This window comes from Paramisgurnus dabryanus, chromosome 3 (assembly GCF_030506205.2).
Source record: "Paramisgurnus dabryanus chromosome 3, PD_genome_1.1, whole genome shotgun sequence".
Classification (NCBI taxonomy): Eukaryota; Metazoa; Chordata; class Actinopteri; order Cypriniformes; family Cobitidae; genus Paramisgurnus; species Paramisgurnus dabryanus.
In genome coordinates, this window is record NC_133339.1 from 48,139,409 (window position 1) to 48,157,296 (window position 17,888).

General features: G+C 36.8%; 3 long non-coding RNA genes across 11 annotated transcripts; 2 read left to right on the plus strand and 1 right to left on the minus strand.

The window, feature by feature from the left end:
* Positions 1-1,211: 1,211 nt before the first annotated feature.
* LOC135750363 (uncharacterized) lies at positions 1,212-9,690 on the minus strand. 9 transcript variants are annotated; one of them, XR_012336395.1, is made up of 9 exons: positions 9,367-9,675; positions 6,516-6,860; positions 4,897-4,956; positions 4,756-4,800; positions 3,914-3,991; positions 2,717-2,770; positions 2,307-2,478; positions 2,099-2,196; positions 1,212-1,433 (listed from the first exon to the last, which is right to left on the minus strand). It is a non-coding gene; the product is annotated as an uncharacterized lncRNA (long non-coding RNA). The 9 variants fall into 9 exon arrangements; XR_012336396.1 differs by having other exon boundaries at positions 2,095-2,196; XR_012336399.1 differs by having other exon boundaries at positions 1,212-2,478; positions 9,367-9,463; positions 9,572-9,690.
* LOC135750360 (uncharacterized) lies at positions 2,329-6,267 on the plus strand. Its single transcript, XR_010532694.2, has 5 exons — positions 2,329-2,451; positions 2,708-2,791; positions 3,931-4,009; positions 4,909-4,974; positions 5,434-6,267. It is a non-coding gene; the product is annotated as an uncharacterized lncRNA (long non-coding RNA).
* Positions 7,435-13,061, plus strand: LOC135750359 (uncharacterized). The gene is made up of 4 exons (XR_010532693.2): positions 7,435-7,892; positions 8,876-8,976; positions 11,300-11,385; positions 12,019-13,061. It is a non-coding gene; the product is annotated as an uncharacterized lncRNA (long non-coding RNA).
* The last annotated feature ends 4,827 nt before the right edge of the window (positions 13,062-17,888 follow it).

The following is a 17,888-nucleotide window of genomic DNA, read 5'->3' on the forward strand; positions in this document are numbered from 1 at the left end:
AAAGTATAGTATAGGAAAAAATTGTTGCGCTCTCAATGTTTCTTCAGGTGCGTAGAACCAAGAAGGATATGTAGAATGAGGTAGAAAAAATGGCTGACCGCACACTGAATCCAAAAAGACTCTAAAGGTCTAGAAAGTACAAAATTAATTTATTAAAGTGCATAGTGCAAAAATGTGAATTAAAAACAGAGAAACCTGAGCAAACGTTTCAGCAGCTTGCTATCCTCGGTGCTCAATGTACAACAAACAGGCACCCTCTTAGAAAGACAAACACTTAGAGGCCATCAGCTGAGTCCAATTATCACAATCATCAATTAGCACAAATGGCAATCGATAGTCACAGAGAAAACTAACATAAACTAAATAAACATCCATACAAAAATAATGTTACAGAAATAATGTTACAAAAAAGTGTTACAAAAATAAATAAATAAATCACAGAAAACAAGAAAGTTAGTCATGTTATCATTTAAAAAAAAAAAAAATCAGAACTGAGTTCATTGTGTGTGTTTCATGTTTGTGTGTCTGGGGCGCACCCCTAATGAGTGCTTATGTAGGTCAGTAAAAAGGGTAAAAACATGTGACCTGAGGCCAGGGCTGGACAGGGACAAATACTTCTAGAACGTGTTACTTATAAATGCAATGTATACAAAAGAGATATCCCGCACACTAATAACTTGCAAAATATTAAAATAATTTATTGCGAAGTTTCGATCGTAAGATCTTCTTCAGGCATATGAACATGATAGTGGTATCACAAAGTATTTAAAAATTCATAGACCAATCACATCAGACATTACCCAGATAGCACACGTACGTCTCAGATACGTATCTGCGAGGTAATCACTCAGATTTCCATTCCGTCTGGAAAACGTATTATAAAGGTCGTTTGCCCATATGAATTACGTATCTGAGACGTACGAGCCCAGCCGTTTTGAAGACGCTTTTAAGATATTTTCAAGACGCTTGATATTTAGAATGATGATTAGCAGATGTTTCTAAGATATTTCCAAGATGTTTCTTAGATCTTTAAAAGATCTTTATAAGAGCTTTAATCGAGCTCTTTCTAAGATGTTTCTGAGAGCTTTAAAAGACGATTAAAAGATCATTAAAAATAAATTGCTCTAAACTACATCTTCTACACAGTTATACACATTATTACAATATATCATTGACAACAATTAAAACAGTATTTTCAATAAAACAGGCAGTTGATTGCGTAAAATTTATTAAAATTAGACAAAGGAAAACATTCATAAGATGCATATTTACACGAGTGTATGCAAAAAAGCAACGTTTTTCTATAACATACAAAGAAACACAATATCTTTAAATTAATCAAATGCTTCCTCGGGCAAAGAACATCTTTTCCCGATTTTCCGCGTCTCCTTCAGTGGTAGACGGACGGATTCTTCATCTGCAGCAGCTGCATTCTAAAAGAAACCATTACAAAAATAAGGAAAAATGAATTTTACAAACTATGTCATATGTTTTCTTTGTTTCCTCAATATAACTCTGATTAGAATGTCAAACAAAGATAAAATCATCCGTATTAATAGTCAATATCGTGTATATTATTAATATGAGCCTCTTTGCGTTAAATTCGTGCTACACCACACCATGCACTTATATCGACGTCGCAATGCAAAAGAAGAAGGGCAAGAAAGAAACCTGTCCTGGTCTGGCGATTTAAGGGGACATTTGTTTAAGGTATGTAGTAATAATACATTTTAATAATGCTGGGTGTGGGATCAGTTAACTAGAAATTTCGTTGATAATTAGCAATGTATGTACAGTAACTAGCTAGTTCACGTTAGATATTTTATTCACGTGTCTGTGGTTATTTTAGGTTTTTGATAGTTAATTTCACTGATAGTTTGAGCCCGTGTAAATTTCTTAAAAAGCTGTAATTATTATTTTATTTAACATTATTATGTTTGCTGTCAAGACTGATATTTATTTTTATATATTTATTGACGTTGATATGTAAACTTAACCTACTCAGTTGTACTTGACTAATGCAATATTGACAGGTCCACCTGTTTAAGTATATTGTAAAACATTTGAACATAACAACATTTGGACATAACATACACACATTGTTTCCGCCTGCATCAATTTAGTTGTATAGCTGCATTGCTGGTTAACACCTCTGGGCAGATTCTCCATGTTCTTCTTTTATGTGTAGCTGCTCACCTTAAACAGATACAGTACATTGAAGTAATGTTTAAAACAAATTAAGCCCTATAATATTGTTTATGTTTACAATAATTGGTAAAAAGTTTGACGGATAAAATGGTTCTTACCATTCTCTATATAAGCCCCTCTGTTAACTTTTGTTCGAGCCTGTCTAGATCTTTTATCAGTCTAGAAAGATTTTGGAGAAAAGACATCATCCTCTTCTATAATCTCCATCTGTAATTGGACTAACAACTGGACCAGTCAATGCAGGTGACTCCAAGATTGTCTCGCTTACAGCTGCAATATCAAAAAAATAATTGAATTGAGGCTTTTTATATACATTTAGTATTTTTTATTAAAATTCATAATGAGCATATGTATACATTGATTTAAAACAGTACTCAAGACTGTAGATTTACTGTGAGGTTTTGAATGTTGGACAGATTATCAGACCTGCATCTGCCTCAGACATGTTGATGTTTAGCTAATGACAATTTTAAATACTTTTATTTTTTTTATTTTTTAGGCAACTTACTCTCCATTCGACCTTGCAGGTCACACCATGGTCTCAAGAGGGAAAATGAGTGCTCTATGGATTGAACAGAAAAAGGTAGTATTAAACCAGCCCAGTCTCACGAAATTTCGTTATATAGCTACCCAGTCTCACAAAGTTTCGTGATATAGTCACGTATTTTTTTGATTCTTTTTTCGTGCTATTATCACGAAATTTCGTGTTTTTTCGTGATCGTATAACGAATTCCTGTTTTCGTGTGATTATCACGTATTGGTTACTCAACTGCTTTTTCCTATTTTTAAACCATTGTCGCTTCGGTTTAGGGTTAGATTTGGTGCTTGCATTAGAATGTCACTTTATATATTGGTTTATACTATTTTTTCTGATTTATTTTTTTATATGTCGCCTGGCGTTGGGGTTAGAGTTGGGTTTGGTTAGGGATGTCATTTTATGTAAATCTAACCCTAAACCGAAGCGACAATGGTAAGAAAATAGGACAAAACAGTTGAGTAACCAATACGTGATAATCACACGAAAACAGGAATTCGTTATACGATCACGAAAAAACACGAAATTTCGTGATAATAGCACGAAAAAAGAATCAAAAAAATACGTGACTATATACAGCCCAGTCTCACGAAATTTCGTTATATAGTCACGTATTTTTTTGATTCTTTTTTCGTGCTATTATCACGAAATTTCGTGTTTTTTCGTGATCGTATAACGAATTCCTGTTTTCGTGTGATTATCACGTATTGGTTACTCAACTGTTTTGTCCTATTTTCTTACCATTGTCGCTTCGGTTTAGGGTTAGATTTACATAAAATGACATCCCTAACCAAACCCAACTCTAACCCCAACGCCAGGCGACATATAAAAAAATAAATCAGAAAAAATAGTATAAACCAATATATAAAGTGACATTCTAATGCAAGCACCAAATCTAACCCTAAACCGAAGCGACAATGGTTTAAAAATAGGAAAAAGCAGTTGAGTAACCAATACGTGATAATCACACGAAAACAGGAATTCGTTATACGATCACGAAAAAACACGAAATTTCGTGATAATAGCACGAAAAAAGAATCAAAAAAATACGTGACTATATCACGAAACTTTGTGAGACTGGGTAGATTAAACAGTGTTATGTTGTATTTAAATGCCATGAACAATGCGTTTATGTTTTCTTCCTAATTATGTCAACAAATGCTCTCTTACCTTGCATGGTACTTTAGGTGAATCAAAACTCCAACCATCTGTATGAGGGTCTGGATAGATAAAGGATGCCCACTGGAGCTGGAAATGATGGATCAGGTCATTTTCATTTGTCACATTTACAAAGAAGCACACTCTAAGGATTGCGTTACCCTGTCTGTGGCAAATACACTAGACAAAAGTATTGGGAGGCCTCATTCTAATAAACATGTTTATTTATTCCAGTATGTCCAATCAAAACAAATAAAAATGCTATACCATATAATACCACTACAAATAATTTTGATTTTTGTTGCAACAGTTTTGTAAGTGCCTTTTTCTGTTCCGAAATGACTACAGCTTCTTGTACAAGTCATTGATAGGTTTAGGTGATGAGTTTTTGGCTAAAAACCTTTGAGTCATATCAAAGGTGTTAGCTGAGTTAAGGTCTGGGGTTTATTCAGACCAGTCAAAGTTCTTCCACACCAGACTGAATCACTAATTTTCTGTTTGAACCTTACTTTGTTTGTAGGGTCATTCTTAAGTTGGTATTGAAAAGGGCCCTGCCAAAACTCTTGCTATAAATTTAGCATCAAACGGTTTTTCTAGAATATCATATGCTGTAGCATTAAGATTTGTGCTCATGGAAATAAGTAAAGTATTTAAACCTGTTTATTAGAAGGAGGTGTCACAATAGTTATGTCTATATAGTTTATGTTTAACAAGCCAAAATAACTAGGGCTGCTTCTTTTTAAGAACTTTTGGGTATTTTTAAATCAGCCAGAGGAATAACAGTCCTTAAATGTGTAATGTACTGCCATAATTTTGTAATGATCAAACGTGAGGTCAGATTCTTGTTAACCTACTGTGTTCTTTCTTGATGGTTAGCCGAGTGTCCCAGGACAGAAAATCTGTTTCGTATGGATCAGAGTCAGACATTAACATCTAATATGTAATATCTAGTGATATGTTTTCTTAGATAATGCTGTGAACAAATGCTCTTTTACCTTGAATATTAGGTGGATCCACACTTGAACCATCTGTATGATGATCTGCACCCACTGGATCTGTAAATGGTGGTGCAGGTAACTTTCACAAGTAAACAAACTCAAATCCTATTCAGACCATTCATGATTCCAGCAATAACCAAGTTTTTTCGTAACAATAAGACTGCATTTACAATGCAAATCTTAATGCACAGATCATATTTTTTTGACTATATTCATTTTTTGTTCTGATCTTTTTATATTTACATAAGACACTATTCATATCTGATATCGGTGTTACAATAATTAGCAAAACTACAGTTAATATGAGTGTCATGATTTGCACTTGAGTTTTGTATCGACTTAAGCCAGGGTCACTGCCAATTTAGGCATGTTTTAATTATGACACTTAAACAATTGTATATGTACTTCGATAAAGGTTTTTGCAATCATGGAAACACAAGTGAATCGCAGACAGCATTCTTCTTTTACGAATGTAAAATGGCTGGAGTAGTGATGTCACTAGCTAAATTAATTTTCATTTGACCTCCCCCACAGAAAGACACAGCACATCATTATATCGTTGGCTCCGCCCACTGGTGTTCAGTCTAAAGTAGTAGTTGTTGACAATCATAAAGTTGTAATAACAGTAAGATTGTGATGTCAGACAAACATTGTGCTGTTGCTGGCTGTGGGAAATTAGTGTCTTTGTAAGGGTCGCAAATAATTTGAAAATATTTATGTTTCTAAATATGCCCCCCTACCATGAACTAAACTGGACTGTTGCAGAGACCAAGTGTAGTAGGGTACACTACTATGCAGGTGACATTCTTTTGTTTATTGAAGCTATGACAAATAATTTGTCTGTTTAGTTAATGTTTTATACAGTGTAACTGTACCTAAACATTGTTCCTTGAGGTCCTCTGCTATTTACATTTTGTATGTCTTCCTTATTTAACACACCTTATTCAAATCATCAGCTCATTAGTAGAGATCTTCATGAACTGAACTGAGGCTGTGTCCAAATTTTCACACTTGTTGTCTTTGCACTAGACTACTTACATTACGGGTTTTTTTTGTATTTGGCCTAAGTATTCTAGTGGGTGTGAAGATCCCAAGCGTGCATGTAGAATTATTCATCCGATGGGACACACTTAGCATGGGTAAAAATTTCAATCCAGGTAGTGCCAGCAATTTGCACCAAAACGTATTTGTGTTTTATTTACTACTTTTAATTTATATTTAACATTTTTAAGTTTTTCTGTAAATAAAATGAACACTCTGAAATGAACATTTGCTTATATCAAACTTTTAGATGCAGAATTCTTTGCTCCTGTAAAAAAGCTCTTTGTTTTGAGTATGTAGCTTTATTAAAGTGTATTATTTATTCAGTAGTCCCTGAATAATGTTGCAGATGTTTCACAAAATGCATAACAATAATGCAGTGAACACCATAGAAATGTTAACATACAATTAAAAGTCTCATGCTTTACATCCAGAACATGATGCACGATAGGATGCACAAAGTGATATTTGGACGCAGCCTCAGTCTGTCAAATCAAAGAGACATACAGAATGCACAGAGCAGTGGGACTCCATGAACAGAGTTGAGAACCACTGCTGTAACTCATTATGCTTACCTGACTCATGCAGAATTCTGGCCTGGTGTTTGGTCCCCCTTTCTCTGGCTTGTGTCTCCATCATCATTACACTCTTGTCAGTGTAAAAGTATCGTCGTCTGCGTACCAGGACTTTGTTACTCAGCTGTCCCTTCTTCTTCAAGCTACATTTTTGTCAAGCTGCAACAAGTTGGAATACATAATTATTAACGTTTAATGATTTTGATGTATGAAATATGTAACAAAAGCAAAAAATGTATAGACATTCTATTAAGAAATTACCTTTTTGTTGTTTGTTTACTGACCTTTCAACCATATTGCATTTATAATTGATCATCATACCTTTGGTCTACTGTTAACAGGCTACTGTAGAAAACAAAGTCAAACAAAAAAGAGAGAAAAAATTATAAATGCTGAATGTGTCTCATCTTAAATACATTGTTGTTGTTTTTGTTTCATTGATTTTGGATGTTTTGATGATTTAAGGAAAATTTACGTAGCATATAGAGGGGTTGCAAGTTTACAAACATTGCAGGGTGCGCGCGCAACCAAGGGGCAGAAAGACCGATTGGTGAGCTGATCTGCTACTGCAACAACCTTAATTATTGAAGCGTTCTTTAATGTTTGTACATAAATAAGACTTGATTTTAGTTGTATCTGTTTTTCTGTCTTTATTTTTGCAGTGTTACTGTGATACATGTATGAATTATAATTTTATAATTATAATGCTAGTAACGTAATAGTCGCATCTACTGGTATGTTAACATCAGGCACCCAGCACTGACTCTGTTGGTACTATTTTCCACGCAAAAATTCCTTGGCATTTTGACTTACAGACACCGCTACTAGCATACAACACAATGCACGTCTCTTCTTTCTGCCCCTCGGTTGCGCGCGCAACCAGTTAGTGACGTCGCCGTGCAACCCGTCTATATATATTGATGTTTTAAATCAGAGTTTGTTAATGACACTTAATCATTAACAAACATTTAAAAAGCTTTATTACAATACTAATTGATAATATATATGTAATAATCTTGTTTTGTAACACCCTAAATCACTGAGCGCACAAACGCTACCCCTGTTACAAGCATGAGTGATTGACTTCAGGCACACATGCGCAGACATTGAAGTACCGCGAGAGTGATTCAAAAGCCCACGAAACAGTGTAATCACGCGGTACTGTGATGTCATACTGGTTAAGGCTAAGCCACGTGAAGCCGGACACAAGGGCTTTGGGCTGGAGTAGCCTGTGGCTTTTAAGGCTTCGTGTCTCATCGCGTTAAACGATCGCAGAACGATTTATTTCTCTTTTTCACCTCGATCTTTGGCCTCGTGTGATTTACCAAAACCAACATGTGAAGTTACAACGCTGACGAAGGAGTTTCATCAGTAGAGGTAAGTAACCAACATGTTATGCATGTAGTGGATCTAAAGATTGATTGTCGTATATGATCATTCTTTTTTTTGGTTTGTTTGTTTGTAACGTTTATCAATGCAAGCCAAAATCGAGCTGCAAATCCTGAAGGCAAGGCACGTTGAACATGTAACCGTTTTCTCAGCGGTGGTGGGGTAAAAATTTGCTAAGTTAGCCTAGACCAGCCCCTGTTTAACTTAAAGTTACTTGAGTTATAAAATGTATCAATCTTCCCGTCCGACTTGCTTGGAGTAAGTTAACGTTATGTAAACGACCGGTATTCACAAGAAGCCTTAAAGTTTTATAGCGAAGTGGTTTGATAATTAAGTTAATATATTTTTTCAGTTGTATTAGCTATAAAGTTATTTATATCTGTGAATTAATTCGTATTTTATCAGTTTCTAACAATACATGACAAAAGGCTAGCGTAACGTTAATAACGTACGTTAAGTTACTTACCAACACGAACAAACTGAGTCTGACAGACAAATTAACTTAAAGCCAACAATAATAAAAAAAAACATATTATAAATTAACATAAACGTTATGTTTACGAATTATATTATTTACATGTTAATAATGATGTTAAATGCGAAGAAAATGTTGAAGTGTGCCTGAGGAAAAACGGTCATATCATGAAAATGGCGCTCACGTGACGTACGAATGGCCTCGCGACCACTGTCTATGCTCGCGCTTGCGCGACAGAAGGGTTAACTTCCTGCTCCAACCTGCAACCATTTGAATGCAGGGATAATAACAAATAACCAAAGTTTAATCATATTGCTGGATTTTTTTATAATGCTTAATAAATGATGCGTGTAAATTTACACATATTACGTCACTGACATTGTTTTTTATTGCGTTTATTTCTTTTATATTAATTGAAAATGAAAACCTTATTTAATTAACCTAAAATTTGTTTGTGTTTAACACTGATTTATGTTGTTTTTCTGTTTAATATTAGTGTGTCCTGGAAAACGTGTGCTCGGAAACATGCAGAATACAGTATTTACAGAGCCGACCTTGAGGCACCCACTGATGGATAATCTGTTTACCTAAAAACAGGTAATGTATAAACATTGCAAATATAATGAATTCACAAGTATATAATTTCACAAATATTAAATATTATTAACAATTATTATTAATAATGTACATATTAAATTATATTATACATGTTCAGTTGTTCTGTTAAGTTATTTGAAGGATATGCATGGTAGATCAATTAGATTATCTTTCTCACTAGCTATAAGCAGCATGCTATAGAAATGTTCCACTTAAAGGTGTAGCGGAGGATTTTCTCGAATTTTAGAAAAGAAACGCCGTCTCCGCTTTTTAAAAAAAATGCAATTGCGCAACACTCCAGATTGACAACTAGGAGGACCAATAGTCTTGATGATCCACCCGGAAAACCTAAATTCTCCGCAATACCTTTAATGTTTAATGCTCTTTTACCTTGATTGTTAGGGTGGTGTTCATACAAAGCAACTTATTGCTCATCTGCTTGAGAGAAAGTTACTGCTGGGGCTCTCCTGCTAAGGTTGTCTTAATTCTAAAAAGAAATTAAGTCATTTAGGCTTAGGTCATAGCAAGTTTTGAATGAATGACTTCACAATCTGTTTTAATAATGTTTATTTACAATGTATTTTATTCCACTTACCTGAATCGTGCAGAGGCTTGATGTTTAGTCCACCTGTTGTCTTCTCCAACCTCTGAGTGAAGCCACCACGAGTGGTCGTGTTAACCAATTTTTTTAATTTTAGTGCACAGTGAGTGTGTCTACATAGTAGGGCTGGGCGATATGACCCAAAAAATTACCGAGAAAATGTTTTCCATATCAGTCGATATCGATAATTATCATGATAAATAACAAATCTTTACTCCTGTCAAATTTAAAGGCAGATTTTTGCTCCTGAATGAAAATTGTAAAAACCAGACAGTTAATAATGGTTTTAAACTACTTTTTATTCAGAACATGACAAATACAAAAACTAAAATCTTGTTTTAATGCATCTGTATTAAATGTAAATCTATTTGTTATGAAATCAACACATTTCTGACAGCAGACTACTGTCCCTTTAAGACCCAAGACAGACTGCTTTAAGTTTCAATATACTGAGTAACATCTGTTTATGTTCACTTAAACAAGAAAGAAAACTTAGTTCAGTGATCATGCGTGTGTTATACATATACGAGCTATACACGCTGATAAATGGATGTCAAGAGTGTCACGTTGCTGTGGGAGCGCACATACGCAAACACTATATTCACTGCAGTGGTGGATCTGCTGCTTTTCATCAGTTTCCTAATTTTGTGAATGTCCTGTAAATATACTTTTAAAGCTGGGCGGACGTGTGCGTGCGCAAGGCGGACGCTGAATGAAAGTAAAGTATACGGCACGCACCTGTGTCTGCTGTGTTTGACGAACCCTGTTTGCGCGTCCAACATTACACACAAGAAAATGTTTCCGCGCATTTGGATTCCGTGATTCCGTCCGCGTTATCCGCATCGCGAAAATCATAGGTCTCTACTAATAAATGAATAACTTATCTATAACTTAGCCTCATCTTCCACTCCTTCAAGTCTGACTGTCACTGTGATTGTAAACCAAGAGCGCGTGCCGCATCCGGAAGTGCTCGCGCAACATTACGCACAGTGCTTAAACATTATCGATCACTTATCGAACTGTCCTTATCGTTTTATCGAAAAAGTTTATATCGGTAAAATTATCGTTATCGAATTATCGCCCAGCCCTACTACATAGTCTAAACGCTTAATAAACTGATAACGTGTAAGGTCATTTAAATGCATAAAATGGTTTTCTTTTATAGGGTAAAGCCCATAAATGGCAAAAACTGATTGGCACAGGTAGTTTTTTGCTCTTAAACCAGATTTTAAAGTCTTTTTTGCCGTTTCGTATGTGCGTATGTCTCCACCTGTGATAGATAAACTTCACAAATAAAAGTAAATTAAAACGCTTGAAACATGTTAATGTAATAAGCTGATTTTTATAATATCATAATAAGATAATTGTCCTCTTATTATGTGCATGTAAACATACTCAATGTCTTTGTTTATCCTTTGTCTCAAGTCACACTGAGTGTGAGAAGTCATTTGTCCAGTGCTGTCGTGAAATCTATTGATAACTGCAATTCCTTCAGTCTAACATGATGGTTGAATTACACACAGATAAACTCCCACTTTATAGACCACAAGATTTGAGTTCAGGCAGATTAAGATAGTTGATTGAGTTTAGTTGTTATTGTTTGGCTGTTGGCTCATATTATTATTGATTTTGACAATTTTCTTACAGCCCTTGTCTGTCAAAATAATGCAACCTCTGGTTGTAAAGCACATTTTAAACTGATCTTCTTCATTCTGTCACTAGCCCACCACAATCCATGTTTACCAGCTGTGAAAGTGCAGGCCAAAAATATTCCTTCACCTGTGGGCCTCTACCCACATGTAGATAAGGTAATGAATTATTTGATTACTGTCGCTGTTTCTGTCACTGGGGCAAAATAACTGCCCTAGAGAACATGAAGAATAGCCAAAACTGTGGTATTGCGCTAGCCCTAAAAATTTGAGAATCTTGATGTTTCTAACACATGGTACAACCGCTTAGTAGGCATGGGCCAGTATAAGATTCTGGCGGTATGATTACCTTTAGCAAAAATACCACGGTTTCACAGTGTTGCGGTATTCCCATTGCTACACTAATTTTTTTTATTTTTAAATGGCAGGTAAAAATAAAGCCTTTAAATTATATTATATATAATATTTTCGAAATGTATATTACATGTAAACATCAAATCAATCACATGACTTAATGAATTTTGTATAAATACAGTTCATACCTTGGAGACGGTTTCACAGACCATTTTAGTGGTTTTGTAACCTTGACTGTTTAAAACCACGGTGTACCTTAAAACTGGTAACCAGCCCATGCCTACCGCGTAGTATCTATTATTAAGGTGGTTGACAGGTCTGTTTGCATGTTATTGCATTGGTAATAATTTATTGTTTATAGTCCAATATTGATTGTGAGAATTATTTAAATTTCCTTAAAAATGTTCTAACATCTTTTCCTTTCTTTTCTTAATGCAGCATTTCAGGAGAAACCTGTCTGTGATCTGCTAAGATGCACAGATTCAACTCTGGCCCATTGTCATCCCAACACCTCATCTGCCATCAGTTTCGTTTAGTGTCGGTTTATTGCAAAAGTTCTTATAAACTTTAAATGAGACTTTGTGTTAAGCAGGGGTTTCCAAACTTTTCATTCCACAACATATTAAGCCCAGGATACACAGCAGGATTTTTGCAATCCAATAAGACCTTATCACACTGTGTGACAAGGATTGTTTAAACTTCAGCAGTAGACTGTCGATGAAGACACCTATTGCATCTGAAGCTGCGACATCTGTCATCAACATGCGCTAGTGGTAAACAAATACAGGTATGCAGGTCGTAGAAGCAAACACATTGTTGATGTGCGTTGATCATGCTGAACTTCTTACACTGTCATAAAACTATCGTAGGTGTCTTTGGTCCCAGGACTGGGAAAACAGACGTCTTTAAACCTCTCACACTGTATGAGATAGGACCACCAATTAAGAGCCACGATCACAGAAATCTCCACAATTGTTTCACGATTGGTAATCTTTCATCTGGGACAGCCAAAAATCGTGCCGTGTATTATGGGCTTTAGACAGGTATAATCTTATAGTATATCAAAACCATTGCTAATAATTAATTGGACAAACCATTACTACAATGCAACACTCACTATCTTACGGTGCGACCCACAAGTGGGTCTTCACCCACAGTTTAAAAACCCTGAGTATGAGAAAGAGTATGTTGTATTGTAATTAAAGTCACATCTAAGTGTTATGGAACAGTTTGTCATTATATTCACAGTATTACATGGTTCTTTCAGCAGTTACTACGTTACAGTGCTCTTAAAGTGTCCTGATCAGCTTTGGGTCTTGTGAAGTAATGTAATGAGAACGTGATCAATAGCTTTGCAGTATTTTGTTACACTGTGGCTGTAATCATATTAACACATAGGTTAAACATTTTATTCAAATTTGGTAAACAAACTAGTCAATATAATTCATGCTGTGATGCTGGATTAAACCTGGTCAAATGATTGTGTATTGTGTTTTCAATTTTTTATGAGGTTTCTTCATCTATATAAACATTCTCAATATCACCTTTGGTTTGCTCAGAGTTTGTTCAGATGATTTTTAAAACTAAATGTTGTGAAAATGCAAGGTGTGTTACACAATTTCAATGGATGGCGTGGGGTCAAAAACTATCAAAAGTTTCAACCTTAGATATATAACTGTTGACAAACACACTTAATGTGAGTCACACCCAGTAATTATAATAAGCAGGAATTGCAGTAAGCAGGGTCACCTTAAGATAATCAGCTTGTTGGCAATTGTTTTATTTAATTAAATGTATAACTTTTTTCATTTCAGACTGATAAAACAGTCAGAGGGGCAGTGGCTGTTGGCAATGATGTTCTTGTGTGTTTTGTATTTGTTAATATTTTGTAGTCAGAAAGAGTATGAGATCACCTTTTCTTGTGCATGGTGCTTTATCTACGGTAAGTGCCTTTTTAACGTTTTGGATTAAACGCAAAATGTCTACATTGTTTTTTATTATACGTGATATGGGCTTTTATTAATTATATTTAATTATATTTTTTGCTTCAAAATTAATGCCAACCCTTAAAAACATGTTGACTATATTTTTAAAACAATTAAACAAGACATTTATTTAAATAATGAAATGAGTTGGAGGTCTTTGCTGATTCGTCTGCGTTTGATCGGATTCAAGACCAAACGGAGATGCATGCAGGCAGGTAGGATTTAGAATTTTTTAAGATCTTAAATACGTCTTGTAGAGATATGGAAGACGTATTATTCAAAGACGATCGTCAGCAGATGTAAAGATCTTTACAAGACGTATCTGAGACGTACGTGTGCTATCTGGGTAGTCACCGACTAATCACAGTATCAATGACCAATCAAATTTGTCTACAATTTTTTCCATCACATCAACAACCTCAATATCATACACAAATCAGAAACAGTCTATGACAAGAGAAAAGAGAAAAACACCACAAACCGTACATACTGCATGAAGAATTAGAATAAGCATAATGCAAAACTCCATCAACAATTTTAAAAACACAATTTTTTTCCTCAAGATTATAACATCACATTGAAAAGGGCTTCATCATTTAAACCAAGAGGCGATAATGTTTGTAAAGTAAAAATACAAAATAATTCACGTCTCTGTAGGAGCATGTCAATCTCTCCGCCTCTCGGTGGCATAGTCACTTTTTCTATCCCACAAAAACTTAGAGAAGAGACATGTGTGCCGTAACCGGATAGTTATTGTTTTTTCTTCGAATAGAGCTCTTGTGTTCACTAATTCTTTTTTTCAATTGGCGCATAGTTTTACCAACATAGCCTAAACCACTCGGACAACGAATTAAATACACCACATGTGTAGAGGCACAAGTTATCACAGAATTAATGTGAAATTTTTTTCCGGTTCTAGGGTGACAGAAGAATGACATTTTTTTGTGTTATTGCACTGGGCACAATTACCACACCGGTAATTTCCATTTTGTAATGGACTAATAGTTCTCTGTGAAAGACTGTGTGTGCAACTATGAAAACGGGCATGTACTAGATGATCTTTTAAATTTTTAGCTCGTTTGGACACTATCAGTGGAGGGTTAAGGAAAATTGAACTAAGCTCAGGATCAGATGACAAAAGATGCCAATGTTTTTTGAAAATAGATCGAATTAAATACGATTTGTCGGAATGAGTCGTAATGAAAGTAAACAAATGTTTTTTAACCTTTTTTGTCCTCTTCTTTAATAATTGAGCTCGTGTATTATGAAGAGTAGTATCAAAGTGTCACAAGGTGACGTTTCGTGGGGACGGAACAGAAAATAGGAGAGATGGGTTCCGCCCGACGACGAGTTTTGCCCGGAAGGAAGCGAGAACACCGGAACTTCCGGGTTTCCCCCGAAGACAAATCAGCCCGTATTAGACACAGGTGGGGATAATAACCGTAGCGATCGCTGATAGGACATTGAAGAGGAGGAGCTGGATATATAAAGAGCTCTGAAAACACAAACGGTGTGCTTCTCTGTTGTACCCGTGGTGGTGTGTTATTGTGCTGTGTTTGGCTGCGCTATAGGCTGGTGTGCGACGAAACCTTTCCCTTTGGGAAAAGAAGTGGAAGACTATAGACCGTTTCAGCAGTAACAACATAAACAAGCCGCTGTCGCGGTCCGCACCTAACTTCCGGTAAACTCCGCTAATAATAAATAACAACAAATTCTTTAAACATAGTTTATTTATATAACAAGCAAACAAAACAACACATAGATTACCTAGGAAACCAAAAAATTTGTTATTTTCGACGAGGCATTTGTTCAAGAGATCAGTTTAGCAACTAGTCAGACCATTAAAAAACTAAACCGGAAGTAAGGTTCGGATCCAGACGTGTATCGCGTGCGTCCGATGAAACCATCTATAGATCGTTCCAGCTAAGAGGAATTCATAGTGAAGGTGACTGGGTGAAAAAGGAGGTCGATGGATTACGCGACTAGGTAAAGGAGGATAACCAGTACGGATTCGCTGATGTGCTGACATGTGAGTAACGTTGGAGTATCATATAAACATTGAGGAGGAGGAACTGTTAGGCGTGTGTTGTGAGTGTCATAATATAGCTTCGGCCCCACCGGAGAAAGAAGTGTGGGTGAGCTGATGGTTGCATAGTGAAGACGGTTAAGGGATCCACCGATAAACATTAACCCCTTTTCTCTTTGTGCTGGAAACCACGCCCGACGAGCCGCATGGGAAACCTGGGACTAAGCAGGCCATAATCCTTAGTTCACGAAGTGTGTGTGTGCGATGCTGTGGGTGAGTCTTGACCTTTATTTTATGTATGTACACTGAAGCTTGCAGTGCAGTGCAGTGCTGTGCTTTTTGGAGATAGAGACTGTCTTAGCCCAGAGACTCCGTGTGAGAGCAACAACACGTCGAGTACAGATCAGTGCAAGTGAGGGGAAACAATTACCAGTAGCTCCAGTGTGACCAGTCGAACCATCGCCGACCTGAAAGAGGGCGGTGGTGAAACACATTGTGTATCTGAGTGAGTAACCTACGAGTATTTACTGTTTGGGCCGAAGGCCATTGTTGTGGGCAGTTTGTCATATTAACCACCTGTGTGCGGAGCCTCTTCAGAAAGTTCGCCCCTGCTCAGCATCCCTGGGACCAGCAAGGAGAGGGAGAGCTAGGGAAGCGTTCGGCCCCGCATGCCCTGTCTGCCGTGGTCCTCACACCTGTGAAGAGATACGAAAAGCCCCAGTCTGAGTATCACGTATGCCTATGAAGTATAACTTACCTCTGCTTTCAGCACGCCTGTGAAGAGACACGAACAGCCCCAGTCTGAGTATCACGTATGCCTATGAAGTATAACTTACCTCTGCTTTCAGCACGCCCGTGAAGAGACACGAACAGCCCCAGTCTGCGTATGTTACAGCCACTGCCATAACATAAAGAGGGATGACACGAAGGCTCATTTAAATTAGGGGAATTTATTAAAACAAAATCTCAAAAATAATAACAATGTAGGAGAAATTAGTCAGGAACAAAAATTGGGGAAACACACAAAAGAGCAAATCCGTGTCCGGACGGCTGCTCAACCTCCGCCGCCGGAATGTGAGATCTGAGGTCGTTATATAGCACTTCTGATGGCCCACAGGTGTAATCAATCTGGTTAAACAGAAACAAAAAACACGTTCCTGCCCCCTAGAGGGCAGACAACTACATGCATACACATTACATGTAACACCTTCATCCCCAAAAGTAACCCATCACCAAGAAAATGCTTCTGCTTCCAAACCAAGTTTAACAAACAAAAACAAACAAAAAAAACACCTTACCCACAGGTCTATGATCCCATCCGGGACAGTGCATCAGCCACCACGTTGTCTCGGCCTCTGACATGTTTATTGTCGAGGTCATATGGCTGCAGATATAAACTCCAGCGCATAAGACGCTGATTAAAATTGCGCATAGTATTCAAAAAGGTAAGTGGATTATGGTCACAATACACGACGATTGATTGGCAGCTGGACAAATACACCTCAAAGTGTTGAATCGCTAATACCAACGCCAAAGCCTCCTTTTCAATAGTAAAATACTTCCGCTGCGCAAAGTTAAACTTTTTAGAGAAGTAACAGACTGGGTGTTCCACGTCGTCAGCACCCCTCTGCTGGAGGACAGCTCCCGCACCAACATCGCTAGCATCCACCACAACGCTGAACTTATGTGAATGGTCAGGTGCTGCCAACACTGGAGATGAAATCAACAAAGATTTAACATTTTCAAACGCACTCTGGCATGCATCAGACCACTCAAACCGAACTTTAGGACTCAGCAAATCAGTTAGCGAAGAAACCACAGTTGCAAAATTTCTGCAAAACGATCGGTAATAACCGACCATTCCCAGGAAGCATCTCAATTGCTTACGGTCTGTCGGAGGTGGAAAATCACAGATAGCCGCAACCTTTGCTATCACCGGGCGTACTTGACCCCTGCCAATCACTTTTCCCAAGTACACAATGGTGGCTTTACCAAATTCACATTTACTCAAGTTAACTGTGAGCTTTGCGTCAGCCAACCGATGAAAAACTTGGCAAAGTAAAATCATGTGTTCATCCCACGAGGGACTATATAAGACCAAATCGTCTAAATAGGCTTCACATCCCGATATACCAGTCAAAACAATATTGACCAGCCGCTGAAAGGTACTTGGTGCATTTTTCATGCCGAAGGCCATAACCCTGTAGTTCAAAAAGGCATCTGGAGTAACAAATGCCGAAATTTCCTTAGCACGTTCCGTTAACGGCACCTGCCAGTATCCTTTCAACAGGTCAAGT